Raw genomic sequence first — 5,948 nt, 5'->3', positions numbered from 1 at the left:
TTTTTGATTACAAATATTTGCACTGTAAAAAAACAAAAGAAATAGTGTTTTTCAATTAACCTCATACCAGTACCGTAATGCAATCTCTTTATCATGAAAGTTGAATTTACAAATGTAAAATTATGTACAAAAAACCCTTCATTCAAAAACAAAATGATGTAAAACTTGAGAGCAGGGATTGGCAACCTTTGGCACGCAGCCCATCAAAGAAATCCACTGGCAGGCCAGGCCGGGATGCCCAAAGGTTGCTGATCCCTGCTTTAGAGCCTACGAGTCCACTCAGTCTTACTTCTTGGTCAGCCAATCACTCAGACAAACAAGGCTGATTACAATTTGCAGCTTCTTGTTTACAATGTCACCTGAAAGTGAGACCAGGCATTCGCATGGCACTGTTGTAGCTGGCATTGCGAGATATGAATCTTAAGCGCATCTGGCATGTAAATATGTCCCTTCATGCTTCAGCCACCATTCCAGAGGACATGTGTCCATGCTGATGATGAGTTCTGCTTGATAACGATCCAAAGCAGTGTGGACTGATGCATGTTCATTTTCATCATCTGAGTCTGATGCAACCAGCAGAAGGTTGATTTTTTTGGTGGTTTGGGTTCTGTAGTTTCCACATTAGAGTGTTGCTCTTTTAAGACTTCTAAAAGCATGCTCCATACCTCATCCCCCTCAGATTTTTGGATGGCACTTCAGATCCTTAAACCTTGGGTTGAGTACTGTAGCTATTTTAGAAATCTCACATCAGTACCTTCTTTGCGTTTTGTCAAATCTGCTGTGACAGTGTTCTTAAAGCAAACATGTGCTGGGTCATCATCCGAGACTACTATAACATGAAATATATGAAGAATGTGGGTAAGACAGAGCAGGAGACTTACAATTCTCCCCCCAAGGAGTTGTCACAAATTTAATTGATGCATTATATTTTTTTTTAATGAGCATCATCAACATGGAAGCATGTTCTCTGGAATGGTGGCCAACGCATGGTGGGGGTATACAAATGTTTAGCATATCTGGCATGTAAATACCTTGCAACACTGGCTACAACAGTGCCATGAGAACGCTTGTTCTCACTTTCAGATGACACTGTAAATAAGAAGCAGGCAGCAGTATCTCCGTAAAATATAGACAAACTCGTTTGTCTTAGTGATTGGCAGAATAAGAAGTAGGACTGAGTGGACTTGTAGGCTCTAAAGTTTTACTCTGTTTTGTTTTTGAGTGCAAGTGTCTAACCCCCAAAAAATCTGCATTTGTAAGTTACACTTTCATGATAAAGAGATTTCACTTCAGTACTTGTATGAGGTGAATTGAAAAATACTATTTCTTTTGTTTATCATTTTTACAGTGCATATATTTATAATAAAAATAATATACAGTGAGCACTGTGCACTTCTGTGTTTGTAATTGAAATCAATATTGAAAATGTAAAAAACCATCGAAAAATCTTTAATAAATTTCTGTTGGTATTCTATTGTTATAAGTGCAATTAATCGCATGAGTTAACTGTTATTTGAAAGCCCTAGTTTTAATACATAATGTATTACATAACAAACTTTGTTGTCAGGGGACATTTTGAAGGCCAAAAGTATAATTGGGTTAAAAAAAGAATTAGATACTTTTATGGAAGATAGGACCATCAATGGCTATTGGCTGAGGTCAGGGATGCAACCTTATGCTCCAGGTGTCCCTAAACCTCTGACTGCTAGAAGCTGGATTAGGGTTAGTATCCCAAACTAAGTAGTAAAATTCAAGGCAACAGAACTTGGTTGGAAAGTATAACAATAAAGCTGGAAGTATTAATCATTGAACCACTGTGAGCAGAAAATTAGAACTTAAAATACATTGCACATTTTTAATGAGTATCAAACAAGCAGAGATCTGTTCTCTTCTTTTTATTATAATATAAATACCATGTAGATTTAACGAAGTAAGGTGCAACATGACTTGCAAATATACAGATGTCCTACTGCTTCAGTTTTTCACCTGGATGTTCATTATGTTCGCTGGAAGTTAATGTGTAGATGGAACATGTGCATCTGAGACACACTGATAAGACTATATGTTCATATCTATCCTTCCCCTTCTGTCCTTTATGGAGTGATTCTTTAAAATGCTCCTTTTAGACTTTCTCAATTTCACCCTGCAGCTGAAAATACATATTAAAAAAATCTGACATAAAAGGATTATAATCCTGAATGATTTAATATTCTTATGTCCTCTGATCAACTGCACAGTACAGAAACAAAGCAATTTCACATGTCCCTACAATTAAGAGACTCTACACCAAATCTTGATCCAGCTGTCTAGTCTGATTTCATACAACAGACATAGAGTAACACCTTCAACATACAAAATATCACAAACATTTGATTTCCAACTTTTATATCTCCCTATGAAATATATCATCTGCCACAGGCTTGGCACAAGGACGTGGATACAGAAATATCAGAGGCTAAAACCTTTGACATCAATCTGCAATAGATTCACTCAAATGCATATTATATTACCCATGAGGATTGCATTATGATTCCGCTGAAATGCCAAATAATAGGGCCAGTACTACCAACTCACTGTCCAAAATATTACTCACCAAAGTAACACTATCCAGAATGTCTCACAAAATATCACTTCTGTGTCCACGTTCCAAATTCATTCAAAGAAATGATGGGTACCTCAGATACTTTCATTCCAGCTCTAAATTTGTGTATCAGGAAACTGATATAATCCCATGTTTTCACTGAGCCAAAAATGCTTACCCTAAATCTGTGGATATCTAATGTCCATTTGACATCATTAAGAATAAAAAAAATAACTAATAACAAAAATACAGGTGAATATACAAAGAGAGAGGGGGGTGTGCATAAAATATATACTTTTTCCTTCTCAGAATTTAGTTCTTTATAGAACAAATAATATTATACTGAAAATCACATTTGGACTAATAAGGATTATGGAATGTATTCTGTGCAATGTTTGAGTTGGAAAAGGTGTGTGTTGGGGCGGGTGTTTTGGTGGGGTTTCTTTTTTTTTTTTTTGGTCTAAGCTAAGAGCTGTTTTGAATCTATACTGCACTTTGGCTGCTCTTGGCCCTTCAATACTCACTGCAGTGTATAAGCTGTGTTGCTGGAGATGAATAATTCTAAGAAACAGATCATGGATTCCGCTCACAAGAAACTGGATGTTGAACAAGAATTCATGGTGGGGTGTGCTGAATCAGAATTCATCTTAGAGACAGCAAAGTACTGACACTGAGCGAACACTTCCCGTCAGAGGATTATCATTCTTATTGTGAGAAAACCAATGAAGAGCAGAATTGATCTGGGTTCAAATCCTTATGTCTGACAGCAAAATGGAAGTGAATTTGATTAACTTTACCCACCTCAAACACCACTCCATCATTATCAATACAACAGGTAGTCTCAACACAGAACAGGGCCAGAACTGTGATATCAAGGATACTGAAGACCATGAATGAGAAACAGTTAGTCAGAGCTACATTAGGAAAGCTTGCAGTTTGTGCTGACTTGCTTTAACCAGTATAGAAGTTCTTAATTTCCATGAGTGCCAAATCCATCAAAGAATAAAATTTGTTATTTGAACACACACTTTTGAAAACCCTTTTGTTTTCCATAGTGAAGTATCTGAATTGGTGTTTGTTTTTTCCTCCTGTCACATGATATGCAGATCCTGTTCCATTAATTAGCTTAACTTGAGTGATCCTATTGTATTCACTACATACAATACATCCCTGATGTCATACAACTTTTCCACAATTTAAATACTATTCTCCCTGAATTGTAAGCTTAATGAAAAATTTTCACCCTCAAGAATGGATGGCTTACAGAACTCAGAATGGGGGATCCAGCCTTTTACCTGTAGGTCTTAAATTCAAATCCAGTCCAAGACAGTAGTGACTGAAGATCATTACCATTTGATATGGCTGTTTGGTGCCACAGGTGCAGTGGCCTCTAATTTCTAGTGAACTCTGCTGTTCTGGATCTGCATCCCAAAATTCAGAGCAATAATTGGCATCATGATTGGCATTTTAGCAGAGAAAGATTAAATGGGAATAAAGAGAGGAAGCCTGCCTGAATGTCAAGAGGAGGAGGAGGAGGGACTAGATGTGAAAATCCTACAACTGGATTGGTTACCATTTGCCTCTCCCTCAGATGAGGAAGACTCAACCATTTGTCTAGACTAGTAGCTCATCACTGAAATAACACTAACATAATCCATGCTATAGAACAATTATAGTGCTGATCAGAATCCATATTAAAAAATTATGAAAAATGTTTACTGCATATATCCACTTGTTTTAAAATATGCAACAGCTCTCCAAACAAAGGAATAATTTGATATTTTATTTTTTATTTTTATTGGATTGCTACAAAATGTAACACACAGATTTTGACTCCTCCGAACACTTATGAAGTGTGTAATCTGATTTTAATGTCCTTCAGGCATTTACTGTGTACAGCACTTCAAGTTAAGAGGCTCAGTGAAAGTTCATTCACTATTATTATTATTCATATTCACTTAATTTTTCTTAGGTGCCTCCATTTTGACCTGGTTTACCTCAGGATACAAATCTAGGCAATTGCACGCATGCATGCACACAGAGAGAGAGAGAGAGAAAAATAATCCCTGGAATAGGTGTGAAGTATTTTTACTTGCCAATGATTTGCTAAGTAATACCAGAAACAGAACTGTAATCTGAAACACTGGGTTTCTTAAAGCAGCCTTTGTCAATCTTGCCTTGGAAATTTAAATCAAACAGTCCATTGATAATCAGTAATGTACACATGCAGATGGCATATCCGTTTTTGATGATCAAACTGAGGGCTTGATTATGAGGCCCTTACTTCTGCAAAATTCCCACTGGCTTCCTTTGGAGTCTTGCCTGAGACTGCAGCTTGGTCACACTTTTGAGTAAAGTTCTGAAGCTCATCAATTCAATTTTTGGTGGGATTTTTGCCTGAGTAAGGACAGTAGAATTAAGTCTTCAGTTTTGGATGAATTTTGCAAATAGCACAAAGGGACTTGACTGAAGAATGAAGGCTAAACTCACTATAGAGCTCTCTTCCCGCCCACCCCCCAAGCAGAGCATATAAACTCTTTTAAATGGGGTTTATGGTGAGAAAGTGACACCCATTTTACAAATATACCAAACTCTCTATTGAAATCCCTGTCCTTCAGCTTACTGTAAGTATAATTACGATCTGAAATAGCCTTTTTCCAGTTTGGTTAAATGTTGTTGTTATAGTTTGCACTCTCTCTCCCTCTTTTTATTACTTCATGCCAAAACCCGCGATTCATATTATTAACTCTGATTTATCGTACATACCGGCTTCAGCCACTAAGCATATACCATCACCCACACTTAATTTATAACAGAATGTAAATTGTGCTGTGTCTGCTTCTCTGTAACCTATTAGCTAAAACAAAATATAGTAATTTACTGTTCCCTCCCATCCCTAAGAGAAGATGCAGAAGTCTTACAGAGATGGTTACTAACCAGCAAGCATATAGGCAGATAAGTAATTTTAAACAGAGACAGCCATTTAAGACAGTAATTGAAAAGAATACTTGTTTTCTATAAAGATGAGATAAAATAGGTCACACTTTCCTCTGTTACATTCATTCAATTCCACTGATCCAAGCTCTTTATCTTTCCTCAAGTTGAGAGGGAGTAATGACATGGAGGAAAATTGCCAATACAGAAATGGGCTAAGGAAGTGCTGCTTCTAACAATGATGTAGCCTGGCCCTGCCTGCACCATTGCAGGGAGCACTAAGTTTATTGGAGGCTCATTGCTGAAGCTATGCGTTTCCACTCCACCACCTTCCTAGCCAATACTCCATCCAGAATGCACATAAGAACTTTTAATTAATATTACACTGAGAACAATTTCATTTTCACTACAAAGAATAAAAACATATCTAGGA

The sequence above is a fragment of the Caretta caretta genome, chromosome 8 (genome assembly GCF_965140235.1).
Source record: "Caretta caretta isolate rCarCar2 chromosome 8, rCarCar1.hap1, whole genome shotgun sequence".
NCBI lineage: Eukaryota > Metazoa > Chordata > Testudines > Cheloniidae > Caretta > Caretta caretta.
This window is presented reverse-complemented; position numbering follows the sequence as displayed.